The sequence below is a fragment of the Scyliorhinus canicula genome, chromosome 7, assembly GCF_902713615.1.
Source record: "Scyliorhinus canicula chromosome 7, sScyCan1.1, whole genome shotgun sequence".
Lineage (NCBI taxonomy): Eukaryota > Metazoa > Chordata > Chondrichthyes > Carcharhiniformes > Scyliorhinidae > Scyliorhinus > Scyliorhinus canicula.
Genome location: NC_052152.1, coordinates 35,308,585 through 35,323,094, shown reverse-complemented (window position 1 = coordinate 35,323,094; position 14,510 = coordinate 35,308,585). Strand labels below are relative to the sequence as shown.

The 14,510-nt window shown below is 47.2% G+C and overlaps 2 protein-coding genes across 6 annotated transcripts in view; one reads left to right on the top strand and one right to left on the bottom strand.

The window, feature by feature from the left end:
• The window catches only part of cmss1 (cms1 ribosomal small subunit homolog), a 443,802-nt gene that overhangs the window by 295,800 nt on the left and 133,492 nt on the right, over positions 1-14,510 (bottom strand). Inside the window, exon 2 of one of the 4 annotated variants that reach the window (XM_038801754.1) lies at positions 4,078-4,154. The exons of the other annotated variants lie outside the window; for them this stretch is intronic. The gene's annotated coding sequence lies outside the window, so the exon portion shown is untranslated. The remainder of the gene's footprint in view (positions 1-4,077; positions 4,155-14,510) is intronic. 4 annotated transcript variants of the gene reach the window in all.
• Positions 1-14,510, top strand: part of filip1l (filamin A interacting protein 1-like) — a 328,667-nt gene that overhangs the window by 215,567 nt on the left and 98,590 nt on the right. The window lies entirely within an intron of this gene.

The window sequence follows — 14,510 nt, the reverse complement described above, 5'->3', positions numbered from 1 at the left end:
AATGAATTAGGACTTGATGTAGGTCAGTATGTACAAGAATGATGGAACAGGGCTTTCTGCATGTAAGGATATCAGTAGCAGGGTTTTTTTATGCACTTCAGATTATGCAGGATGAAAGATGGGAGTAATATTCTAAGTAACTTTCTTTTGAGTATGCAGGCGACTTATTTAAGCGCATGGCCCCTTTAAATCATTTTGCACGGCCATGGCTGCACACACCGGGTAATTTAAAGGGGCCGACTCCATCCGACCTGCATCGGGGCTTTGGGCTGCTGCAGCCTAAAGGAAACACTGGATGTGAGGTCAGCCAGGAGAGCATTGGAATAGTCAAGACGTGGGATAAACTGGAGAAAGAAGCAAGTTAACATTTGCAGCAGAGGAAAATCTCGAGGAAAGTGACTTGATGGACAAGAAAGGGGGGATAGGGGAATAGCAGCTGTGTCGGTGGTTTCAATTCAGTGGCAGATAACTCCAGGTCTGGAGGTGAGGGAGATGGGCAGGGGAGAGAAGTTTAAGGAGATGGGTTACAAAGGAAAAAAAAGAAACCATGGGTTATCTTTGCATTCCTGGATAATCTTGGAGTAGTGGATTTTGGCAGAGGAGAGCAGAGCCCAATAGTGGTAAATGTGGTTGCACCCAGAAGATCCTTTCCTTACGTAATACCAAATAATTCAAGTGCTATCACTCTGAGACTTCTCAAAGTGACCATTCGAGTATCACTTGTCTCACTGACACTCTAAACCTCTTCTTCTACTGTGAAAATAATCAGTACGAAGTACTGATTTCATGACTGGAGTTTTCCAACACCGTGGAGGTGAATCTGAAGGTCGGGGGTAGAATTTTACAACAGAGTTCTTCAGGACAGCTCCCCAACATATTCCCGCCTCAGTGCACTTTTCCCAGAGCCAGGTTCCCAGAGGCAATAGCAACCTGCATGGCTGAGCTTGAGTGCTAGGCAGCTGAGGACAAGGCCACAAATAGGGGAGCGAATAAAATCAGAGATGAACAGAGGCCAGAATTAGAGCATAGATATCTTGGTCAGTGGGGCTGGAGGAGATTACAGAGATAAGGATGGGAGGCCTGGAGGGATTTATAAACAAGGATGATAATGTTAAAACCAGGATATTGCTTGACTGGGCGCCAGTGTACTTCAGCGAGCACAGGAAAAATTGGTGAAGGTGACTTGCTGCGAGTTAGGACGCAGGCAGCAGAGATTAGAGTGACAAGTTTATGGAGGGTAGAATGCAGGAGACCGGCTAGGAGTCCGTTGGAATAGTCATAATGAAAGCATGAACAAAGGTTTCAGCAGCACATGAGCTGAGACGAGGGGATTGGGCAATATTATAGAGATGGAAATAGATGATCTCAGTGATGGCACAAATCTGAAGTCCGAACCTCATCCCAGGATTAAATGTGATACCAAAGTTTCGAACAGACAGGCTTAAACTCAGATTGTTGCCATGGAGAAGGATGGAGTCAGAAACTAAAGGATGGAGGAAATTGCAGGAAATTTATGATCATCCAGTACTGGAGGTCAGATAAGCAGTGTGATAATTTAGCAACTGTGGGGGAGTCAGGAGATGTGGCGCTGTGGTAAAAAAGCTGGAATCATCAGTGAACACATGAAACTAATGCTCTGCTTTCGGGCAGCATGTCGATGAGAAATAGCTTCCAGTCAGGGAACATTCAGCAGTCCAGGGCATTCAGTCTCTGATCTTCGGAGAAGCGTTCTCCAAGGCGGCCTTCAGGACGCGCGACAACGCAGAATTGCCAAGCAGAAACTTAGAGCCAAGTTCACATGAGTACAGCCTCAACCGGGACCTTGTATTCATGTCGCATTACATTCACCCCCCACCATCTAGCCTGAGCTTGCGAAATCCTACCAACTGTCCTGGCTTGAGACAATTCACGCCTCTTTAGCCTGGGGTTACCCCTCTCTCTGGCTCTGTAAAGATTTAGGGTGCGATTCTCCAAGCCCCACACCGGACCGGAGAATCGCCGCAACTGAGCCACGACACCCCGCCGCCGGTGCGCGATTCTCCGAGGTGCGGATACAACAGAGTCCCTGATTCTCCGATTCCGGCCCGGATACGACAGAGTCCCGCCGGCGCCATTCACCCCTGGTCGCTGCCACCGGGAACTCTGTGCGAAGGGTCGGGGGCGGCATCTGGGGCGGGGAAAAGCGCTCTTTCACCTGGGGGTGGGGGGGCACGGGTTGGCGCGGTGCCCATTTGGCACGGGAAGGGAGGCTGGAGCGGCGTGAACCGCTCCAGCGCTGTGCTGACCCCCTGTGGGGGACAAAATCGGTCATCATCCCCGTGCCTGTTTCGCATCGTCGTGAAACGCGATGGCGTTCACGACAGCGCGAACACTCTGTCTCCATTTTGGAGAATCACCCTCTTAATTTCTTGCAAATGCTCGCGTTCAAAGTATCGCCTTGCATCTTTGACTTTGTCGATATAAATGTTTCTGGAACCTACCTCTTCATTCACCTGAGGAAGGAGCAGTGCTCCGAAAGCTAGTGATTTGAAACAAACCTGTTGGACTTTAACCTAGTGTTGTAAGACTTCTTACTGTGCTCACTCCAGTCCAACACCGGCATCTCCACATGATCAGAAATAGGACATGGTCAAAGATAGTCCCTTGGGGGACAGACATAACAGTGCAGGAGCAGGAAGTGAAGCCATGATTAGATAGATAAGAATGGAATCAGGTAAGAGCAGCCCCAACCTAGTTGGATAACAGTGGAACTGCTCACCTTGCTCTCCTCTTTTAGGACACTTCTTAACACCAATTTCTTTGACCAAGCTTTTGGTTGTCTGACCTAATAGCTCCTTATGTGGCTTTGTGTCATGCTTTCTTCATATTACTTGGCACGTTTCATTACTCGCAATATAAATTAAAGTTGCTGTTGTTATTTCCTACTTTCCTTGTTATACATTCAAAACATTGGCCGGGATTCTCCGATCCTGCGGCCAAGTTCTGACGGCGGCATGAAAAGCGCTGTGAGCCACTCTGGCATCAACGGGCCTCAAGTGGCAGGTATCCACCCCTTCCTAGGGGGCTAGTATGGTGCCGGAATGCTGTCTGTAGCTCTGGCGCCCGAAAGCCGGCGCGCCACGGCCGGCGTGAGTTCGCGCATGTGCGTGGGTTCCTGTCTCCGCCCCGGCCCCCCGGAAATATGGCGGAGCCCTACAGGGGCCCGGCGCAGAGGAACATAGCCCCCACGGAACTAGCCCGCCCGCCAATCAGTAGGCCCCGATCGCAGGCCAGGCCACCGGGGAGGCACCCCCCCCGGGGGTCAGATCCCTCTGCCCCGCCCCCCCCCCCCAACCTGGACGGCCCCCGCAGACAGAACTCCAATGTCCCGCTGGGTGGGACCATACAGAACCCACGCTGGCTTGACTCGGCCGAACTCAGTGGGCACTCGGCCCGTCGAATCACCGGGGAGGGGGGGGCGCTTTCAACGGATGCCCGAAAATCGGCGTCTGAGAATCGGCGAACCGGCGTCGGGGCGGTGTGGCGCGATTCTCGCACGCCCTCCCCACCCGCCGCGCCCCCCCGGGCGATTTTCCAACCCGTCATGGGGTTGGAGAATCCCGGCCATTAGCTTTGATCCCTTGAAATGTTTTTCTCATACTTTCTGCACTTCTTAATAAGTTTTGTAAACCTTTATTGCTTTATATAGCTCTCTAAGTCCTCTGGGTTTCTTTGCTTTTGTGTAAGTCTTTTCTTTTAGCTTGACACTGTACCTTACGTCATTTGTTGACCATGGTTGCCTAACTACACAAGTTGAGCTTTTTCCTTTTATGTACTGGTTTTGCATTCTACCAAATACCACTTCAAATGCTTCCCACTGCTTGTCGATTTACCCATTTACTGTAGTCAGTTTATGTTTCATCCCTTCAAAGTTTATGGAAAAAAAATCTTGGTTTATGATTCGGCCTTGCCAGTGTAAAATTCAATCATGATATCGTCACTGCTCGCAAGATGTTCCCATACTGTCAGATTACTTTTGTTTCTTTACGCATCACTGAGTCTATTATGGTGTGTTTCCTTGTCATTCTAATAACATACCCTATCCAGAAAACTTTCCAAAAACACTCTCAAAATTCATTTCTTCATAATTTTCTCTTCAGCTTCTTCCCATCCATCTGAAAATTAAAATAATCCATCAGAACCCACATTATTTTTGTTCCATGCTTCTGTGATCTCTGTATTTATTTCTCTTGCAGTTACATCATTTCTGCAGGCAACCAGAATTTTACATTCTTTATTGTTCCTTAAATCCACCTAAACTGTTGCTACTGCCTGCTCGCCTTACTGAAAGTCTCCTTTTCTTCTGCTGTGATTATTAATAATAATCTTTATTGTCACAAGTAGGCTTACATTAACGCTGCAATGAAGTTACTGTGAAAAGCCCCTAGTCGCTGCATTCCAGCGCCTGTTCAGGTACACAGAGGGAGAATTCAGAATGTCCAATTCACCTAACAAGCACGTCTTTCGGGACTTGTGGGGGGAAACCGGAGCACCCGGAGGAAACCCATGCAGACACAGATGAATGTGCAGACTCCATAGAGACAATGACCCAAGCCGGGAATCGAATCTGGGACCCTGGCGCTGTGAAGCAACAGTGCTAACCACTGCGGTACCGTGCCACCTGATTATGTCTTTTATCAATATTATTACTCCACCTCATTCACATTTTTCCTTTCATTTCTATAGATCTTATGGCCTGGAAAATTTAGCCCAGCTTATAGGCTGGTGGCTGTAATGGTTACTGCACCATACTCTTGAAGCTGTCCAAATGGATAACATAGAAACAGCAGTAGGTCATTTAGCCCCTCAAGCCTTTGCTGTCATTCATTGAGAGCATGGCTGATCTGCAACCTAACATCATGGCTTGAACATGTTAAAGTGAGAAAACACGATTTTCACTTCTTATCCTCACAAAGTTCCTGTTGCTGCTCTGGATAAATAATCTCAAGGTGAACCCAGACTGTCACTGGTCAAGTGTCTACACACTGCAGAAAATGGATCTTGATCAGACTTTAGGACTAAGTGTAAAGCCAGTCTTACAAATTACATGTGAAACTGGAGAACTTACTATGCTCAGGACATTCTTAATGAACCAATTCATTGCATCTCCATAGTGTGCGTGAGTAAATTACACACGCTATTGTGATCCAATGTGGTCCATTTATATGGAAGTAAAATCAATTCCCAACAACTGTTTTTTGTATGTACAAAACAAATATAAGTCTTTGTCCCAACTAACAGAACACTTTTATCTACAATTCCACAGGACCTAGAAGCGCCAAGGTATTACAAAACTTTTTCATTTGTGGTTTTCCTGAGGGAGTAGTAAAGTGAAAGGAAAAAGCTGTACATACATTACACCATTTGTACCTTCCTGAAACAAATATTAAAGAGGAAAATAACTGGTCAGCTAATAGTTTCTCTAAGAATAAAGGAAATGATCTAATGGAAGGCAACTTAATTTAAATGGACAAGAACCTGGAACTTCCGTGTAAGGCACCAATGCAGGAAGTGGCGGACACGTTGAGGCAACAAATTCTCAACCACAGGCAGTACAACTCGTCCAACACTGGGCAGTTCCAAACTGGAGCTGGCAGTTTCTACATGGTAAAAAGCATAGAATAAAATGGGGAAAAGCAATAAAAAACATGATTTTCACAAAAGGAGATATCATATAATAGAATTTACAGTGCAGAAGGAGGCCATTTGGCCCATCAAGTCTGCACCAGCCCTTGGAAAGAGCACCCTACTTAAGCCCACACCTCCACTATCCCCATGACCCAGTAACCCCATCTAACCTTTTCAGACACTAAGGGGAAATTTAGCAATCCATCTAATCTGCACATCTTTGGACTGTGGGAGAGAACCGGAGCACCCGGAAGAAATCCACGCAGACACGGGGAGAAAGTGCAAACTCCACACAGACAGTCACCCGAGGCCAGAATTGAATCCAGGTCCCTGGAACTGTGAGGCTAACCACTGTGCCACTGTGCCACCCCACTCCAGAAAAATGTGTTTTCCAACCTCCCCCCGCCCCCCTGCACCCCACCCCAGCCCTGCAATTCTCCACTTTTCTTCTCAAGGCATTAAGTCATGATAGGGTATCAGTCCATGAGTACCTGGTAGTGCCTTATACAAATGGCCATTTTTTAATAAATTGGATATGACACAATTTGCACAAAATGGTTATTTAACCACAGGTTGTATTAGACAGCATGGCTAAATTAATTGCATCTATGTTTGTCCTTTGCACTGGAAACCAAGGTTCTTAACACTCCTGATTTTGGCTGGAGTTTAAGGTATAGGCAATTGGTCTCTCGAGTGCTGATGGCAACCCTGCAGGAAAGGCCCCTGTATGCATGGTTTGCGCATGTGCAATACTCTAGATGTTGTGAATTGCAGTCAATATGAATTGGTTGAGTTCCACTCCCCCCGTTCCCCACCCCGAAAACTCCGTGAACTGGATTTTCATGGAGTCGTTGAAAGTTCAAAATGACAGGTGAACTCCGGATCCGGGAGTCCCATCTCCATATCCGGTGGGAACCATTTTCACTGAGGGAGACCTGGGTTGGAAGTGACTCCAATATGTGGAAAACCCAAACTCAGTAGGACTAGATGAACTCAATGCTCAGTTTGATTGATTGCTCACAGAGGTTAAAGGTTACCTGTCTTTGAGGGGTTATCAATGCAAATTGTGTTTTATAATAGGTTAAGTACTTGAGGTAATTTAAGAATGGCTTTCATGAATGAGAGTTTTTTATAGAGTGAAGACTGTGATATATATTCAGAACTTTATTTTTATTTTATTTAATCTCAGCATGGCACCTGAGGTCTGCCTATGGTAGATACCCTTGGTATGGAGGGTATGATGGCAAAGGTTGTTGGCACCAAGTTGGCATAAGGGATATAAGGGGTCATGTGTTGGCATTACATTGGCATATGGGCTATTAGGAGTGATGTGCAAAGGTAGGGGGCCTGAATTGGCATGAGTTCATATATATGGCATGGTGGGATGAGGATAAAGGGCCTAATACTTAGGAAAACAATAGTAACAAAGGGCCTTCTAAACATCTTGATTTGGCATTCAGCAGCCCCTCTGGTCACCTCCAATCCAGGACAGGATGTCTAACATTATCCCGCAACCACTCCTCTGGAATGAAGCTTTCTCCATTTGAGGGATGCAAGTGCCACAAGCTGGGAAATTGCCTGACTCAGAACTCCAAGCCCATTGGGATTGGAAATCCAGACCCATGCGTCTTGAGGGAGGAACACAGAATAACAAAGGAAGTAGTTGTAATAAAGGAAACATGGCAGTGGATTTGTGCGTAGCAAGCTCCCACAACCAGCAGCGAGATTAAGATTGAATCTTTTGCTCTGCAATCATTGTGGTCAATACTGTAGGAACATCACAAAAGTTGGGCCGGATTCTCCGACCCCCCGCCGGGTCGGAGAATTTCCCGGGGCCAGCGTCAATCCCACCCCCACCGTGTCCTGAATTCTCTGGCACTTGAGATTCGGCGGGAATCGTGCTGCGCCGGTTGGCGGGCCCCCACGGCGATTCTCCGGCCCGCGATGGGCCGAAGACCCGCCGCTGACAAGCCTCTCCCGCCGGCAGGAATCAAAACACCTACCTGACAGGCGGGATTGGCGGCGCGGGCGGGCGCCGGGGTCGGGGGGGGGGGGCGATCTGACCCCAGGGGGTGCCCCCTGGTGGCCTGGCCCACGATCGGGGCCCACCAATCGGCGGGCGGGCCTGTGCCGTGGGGGCACTCTTTTTCTTCTGCCTTCGCCATGGTCTACACCATGGCGGAGGTGGAAGAGACCCCCTCCCCTGCGCATGCACCAGGATGACGTCAGCAGCCGCTGACACTCCGGCGCATGCACGGACTTACACCGGCTGGCGAAGTCCTTTCGGCCCCTGCTGGCGTTGCACCAAAGGCCGTTCACGCCAGTCAGCGGAGCAAGAACCACTCCGGCGCGGGCCTAGTCCCTCAATGTGAGGGCTTGGCCCCTAAAGGTGCGGAGACTTCAGCACCTTTGGAGCGGCCCGACGCCGGAGTGGTTCGCGCCCCTTGAACACGCCGGGACCCCCCGCCCCGCCGGGTAGGGGAGAATCCCGGCCGTTGTTTTTATTTAAACATTGCATATCCTTGAATCTATGTAGAATTACATTGCAAACAAATGGCAGTGATCAGGCAGAGCAACAATGGGAACAAAGTTTCTTGTGATAAAGCCTTGTCAAACAAAAAGTTAAAAAAAAATTAAAAACCAAGAAGAATGTTATGTATTACACGACTCCAAAATCAAATTATACATGCAGATGTATCACACTAAAACGCATCGAGAGCACTGGTATAAACATATTCAGTATTGATCTCAGTTTGAGAAAGAAATTGTAACCGGAGTATCTTAAAACATCATCTAAAAGTGTTATTGTCCTTGTCTTAAATGTGCTGATTCATGTTGGGGTCTGGTTATTTAAACTGAAGAATCAGGCAAATGGAAGGGTTTTTTTTTGTATATTTTCTTGGGTATGGGAGTCACTGGCAAGACTGGCATTTCGGGCAGAATTTACCGACGACCCCGCCGCATATTGTTGCAGCGGTAGAGTTGGCCTGCCAGTGGGATCTACTGGTCCTGCCATTGTCAACAGGATTTCCTTCACTGGTGCTAAGTTAAATCCTGTAACACCTAACAGCATAATGGAAATACTTCCACCACAGCCCCTGTCGCCGGGATACCCGTGCACCGCCGTGGGACTGGAAATTTCCCGCCGGCATGAACAGCCAGTAAATCCTGCCCTTTATTTCCCTTTCCTAATTGTCCTCGGAAGGTAGTGGCAGTCCTTTTGGCACCACTGCATGTGGTGGAAGTATTTAACTTAGCACCAATGAAGGAACAGAAGTGTATATTTAAATCAAGGTTGTGAGACTAGAAGGAGAGCTGGATGGGATGGCATTCCCACAAATCTGCCGCATTACATTAATATGTGATGAAGGTCAAGGTTTCAGGGGGGGCTGTCAATGCGGCCGAGGTGATTGCTGTAATGCATCCTGTACACACTGCAATGGTTGGTGACAGAGGGAGTGCCAATTTATATCTTTGGTTGCCACAATCCCCCAAGTGTGAAACATTTGGCCAAATATCTCAGCTGTGTCTAATTAACCAGATTTCATAAGTAAGCCTAGATCCAGGCAAGAATATTCTAGGAGAAGGTATATCTGCCAATGGAGAATTAGGACCATGTTCTGCCACCATGACCGTTTTAGTAATAATTTCTTAGCCAAGCCAGTCCATGGCAGTGATGATATTTGACCATCCAGCCTGAGTCACTAATGGGACCTCAAAGGTGAGATTTGTTGTTGGAAGTGTGATTATTCCCATATGGATCTAGAGAATCCTGCAAGGTTCTGCCCAAACTGAACCAGAACTAATCGGTTCATTATGTTGGCATACTGTAATTTAGTTGAGCAAATTCCAGTTGCCAGGCTAGTACTGCCAGGGTGCCCGGATGGAAGTGTCACAGTGCCCAGGTGGCAGTGTCAGGGTACCACCCTGCCGAGAGCACGACCACCGAGAAGCCTCCAATGGCCTGGAGACACCCCCCTCCCTACCCCCGGTGCCATTACACTTGGTCAATGTTTGTGTGGACCAGTACTAAACGGCGCCATTGCGAGGTCCCCAAACTCGGAGGTTAGTTCTCGGGCCTTGGGAGAATCCGGCAGACATATTTAAATTAGCCTAATTGCTCATTTAAATTTACAAATTATGACATCTCGCAAGATGTTCCGAGCATCGCAAATCTTGCGAAAGGCCTCACTCAAAATTTTAACGGCCTCGTCACGTCACCAGGTCAGATGCGATGACGCCATTCGATCGTACCCTCTGCTTCCTGTTTTCTGGCCAGTCCTCTATCCATGTCAATATATCACCCTAAACACCATAAGTTCTTATATTGTGTAGTATATGGTACCTTGCCAAATGCCTTTTGGAAATCGAAGTATTGGCTTCCCTTTATGCATCCTGCATGTTACATCCTCAAAGAACTTTAATAAATTAGTCAAACACGATTTCCCTTTCATAAAACCATGTTGACTCTGTTTGATTGTACTGGGATTTTTGAAAATGGATTTTCAGAGGTGCCTGTTTCCAATCTAGAATCTAAGGGATTTATTTTTTAATCTTTGATGGGATATGGATTTTGTTGGCAAGTCCCGCATTTGTTGCCTGTCCTTAATAGCCTTGAACTGAGCAGCTTTGCAGGCCTTTTGAATGCCAATCAAGAGTAAGCCACATTGTTGTGGATCTGGAATCCATTTGGGCAAAAACGGCTAAGGACATCAGTAAACCAGATGGGTTTTTATGACAATTGATGGTAGTTTCACGCTTTATATTCTAGGTTTTATTAATTAACTAAATTTAAATTCCAGATGCCATCACAGGATTTGAACTCATGTTCACATCCTGGACCTCTGAATTTATACTCCAACTTCTCCCTCTATTATATTTCAGTGATCCATTACTGATTTCTAAAACTTTCCCTATCTCTGGCCCACTATTAACCTTTGCAGAACCGTATGCCTTTTCTTTCAGCTTGTTACCATCCTAAACTTCCGTAGTGAGTCATGGATGGTATCCATTGGTTGCATCCTTGTTCCTCAATAGAATATACCCTGCGCCGGGTCAGAGAATCCCCGGGGGGAGGCGCGAATCCCGCCCCGATGCCGGCTGCCTTATTATTCGGCGACATTTTTCGGGGACCGGCTGGATTCCCGCCACGCCGGTCAGGGACCGTTGACAACGGACCCCCGGCGATTCTCCGGGCCCCGATGGGCCGAGTGGCCGTCCAGTTTGCCCAGTCCCGCCAGTGTGTATTTATCACCTCACGCACGCACGGCAGGACCTGGCAGGTAAGTGTGCGGGGGTGGTCCTGGGAGGGGGGGGGGGGGGGGGGGGACACGTGGGGGGATCCGACCCCGGGGGGGGGTCACGGTGGCCTGGCCCGCGATCTGGTCCTACCAATCCTGCGGGTGGGCTGGTTCTGTGGGGGCCTTCTTTCCTCCGCGCCAGAGGAGAAATTGGAGAATTCCTCACTTTCACGGGCTGCTGACGCCGGAGTGGTTGTCGCCGGTTTTCCCGCCGCCTTGGGGTTATAGCCCCATTTTCAGAGAAGCCCGCCCACTAGCTTTCGGAGTGCAGCTCCTTCATCTGAAGATTTCTTACTGAACCTATTTAGAATCATAGAATCCCTACAATATAGCAGGAGGCCATTTGGCCATCGAGTCTGCACTGACCCATTGAATGAGCACTCTACATGTCCACCCTGCCCTATCCCCGTAACCTAACCTGCACATCCCCGGACACGAAGGGACAATTTAGCATGGGCAATCCACCTAATCTGCACGTCTTTGGACTGTGGGAGGAAACCGGAGCACCCAGAGGAAATCCACACAGACACGGGGAGAATGTACAAATTCCACACACCCAAGGCCGGAATTGAACCCAGCTCCGTCGCTGTGAGGCAGCAGGGCTAACCATTGAGCCACCATGCCATCCTCACTCAGTCCACTTTAGATAACTCTGTCTTCATTTAAGTTTAAGACATTAGTTATGGGGATCCAGATTTCTCATTCTCAAACTGAATGTGAAGTCTTGTCACGTTATGAACACCATTGCCTAGAGGGTCCTTTACGATGAGGACTTTCCCGGCCTCATTAGGTGCAAAGTAGCCTATTCCTTGGTAGATTCCAGAGCATATTGTTCTGAAAAATGACAGAATTACTATTGTACTCATGAAGTAGGAAATTAGAAGGATGCCTTCTTTTTTTTATACACAAAGGGTCATCAGATTGTGATGCACCTGAAGATGTGTCCAATTTTGAATTAACAACTTATGTTTATATAGCAACTTTAATGTAATGAAAAGTGACAAGACGTTTCACAGGGACATTAGAAAATAACTAATCATATTGAGCCTCATAAGCCGATATGAGGTCAGGAGAACAAAAGCTGGTTTTAAGGAGTGTCTTAAAGGAGGAAAGAAAGGTAGAGAAATGTGAGGAGGGAGTTCCAAGCTTTGCCCCTCAGGAAACTAAACATATGGCCACCAATGGTAGAGCTATTATCATTGGAAATATACAGGAGGACAGAATTAAAGGAGTGTACATCACATGGGATTGTGGGGCTGGACACGTTTACAGCGATAGGGAGGGGAAGGCCATGAAGAGAATTAAAAACGAAGATCATAAGAACCTAATGTTTTTATAGAACATAGAACATACAGTGCAGAAGGAGGCCATTCGGCCCATTGAGTCTGCACCAACCTACTTAAACCCTCACTTCCACCCTCTCCCCGTAACCCAATAGCCCCTTCTAACCTTTTTGGTCACTAAGGGCAATTTATCATGGCCAATCCACCTAACCTGCACGTCTTTGGACTGTGGGAGGAAACCGGAGCACCCGGAGGAAACCCACGCAGACACGGGGAGAACGTGCAGACTCCGCACAGACAGTGACCCAGCAGGGAATCGAACCTGGGACCCTGGCACTGTGAAGCCACAGTGCTATCCACTTGTGCTACCGTGCTGCCCATATGTATGGGTTTATTTATTTGCCTGGTATTGTAACAATGGTTTTAAAAATGATTGCCATGACCTCAGCCTAGGATTATTTTCTGTTGTCTCTGGAAAGAGGGAATGCAAAACCTGAAACAAAAAAAGAAAACACTGGACAACCTCAGCAAGTCTGACAGCGAAAAGGGAGCGAACGTTTCAAGCCTGTGTGACCCTTTGTCAAATGTAACACCTGTCTGCATTCAGCGCGAACGCGTAGGCCGTTAGGTTGCTTTGTTAAAAAATATATTTTTATTAGAGTTTTATTATTTTTAGAGATAACGCAACAAATTTTCAAAACACAAACTAGTTCAGTACGGAACAATGACTTCTGCAAACATAAGAATAGAGAAAGACAGGATAATTTCAGAACTGTTGTCCTTAAGCACCCGTGCCTCTAATTGCACAACGGATCAATCAGAGGAGGGGAGGGGATGAAGCCATACAAACATGGTCGAATAATATAAAATGCACACCTTCGTGTATAGCAAAATCAAGACTTGCAACATGGGCGGCACGTGGCGCAGTGGTTTGCACTGGGACTACGGCGCTGAGGACCGGGTTCAAATCCCGGCCCTGGGTTACTGTGCATGTGGAGTTTGCACATTCTCCCCATGTCTGCGTGGCTTTCACCCCCAGAACATAAAGATGTGCAGGTTTGGTGGATTGGCCATGATAAATTGCCCCTTAATTGGGAAAAAAGTAATTGGGTACTCTAAATTTATTTTACAACATGGCTCACAGAAAACCTTGCAGGAGCAGATCAGACAGAGCGGAGCCTATAAATCTGAGATGATGTCCCACACTTTACAGAATGTATCTGACTTGAAAGGAGTACAGAAGCCGGGAATTCCATAGGAATGCACTTCATTACTATTTAATGCCAATTTTGAATCAAAGGATACTTGTTACTAATCCAGGAGCAGAGGATATTTTTCCGATCTGCAAAAGCTGCAAAATGCTACATAGCTTTTTTTCATTAACGACAGTAATTCTCCTATCTGGAAGACGCAGAATTAGGAATAAAGGATCAAATTCTAAAGCCCTGTCAAATATTCTCTCAAGCTCCTTAGCTACACCAGATCAATAGGATTGAATCTTGACACAAGACCATACACAGTGTATATAATCACCCTCGACTACCAGGCACTTAAGGCACACCAGGGAAATAGCAGGGCCAAAGCCAAGTCTTATAGGATTTTCGCACCTAGCAGAGCCCGATCTAAAGTACCGTAAAACAAGAAGGCCTGAAAAGGATACACCAATTGACCTACTTCAGTATTGAGTCAAACAGAGATGGGGTCCTTTCTAACCCAGTCCCTTATGAACCTAAGCTGAGAGACTGATCTGTACATTCGCTAATATTTGGCACCTCCAATTCCTCCCATAGAACCTGGAAGCTGCAGGTCAACTTCAAACGAGGCTTCTTTTTATTCCATGTGAATGAGATGCTCACTCAATTGACTTCCTTTTAGAACTGAGCAGACAATGAAATTGGCAACATCTGTAAAGGATACAGCAACATTGGCTACACATTTATCTTAATCAGTGCCATCCTACCCACAATATCGGCAGGGAGGAACATAATCGGTGCAAACCTACCCAGCCACGATATCAGCAGGGAGGACCATAATCAGTGCAATCCTATCCAGCCACGATATAGGCAGGGAGGACCATAATCAGTGCAATCCTATCCAGCCATGTTATCAGCAGGGACGACCATAATCAGTGCAATCCTACCCAGCCACGTTATCAGCAGGGAGGATCATAATTGGTGCAATCCTACCCAGCCACGATATCAGCAGGGAGGATCATAATCAGTGCAATCCTACCCAGCCAGAATATCAGCAGGGAGGCCCA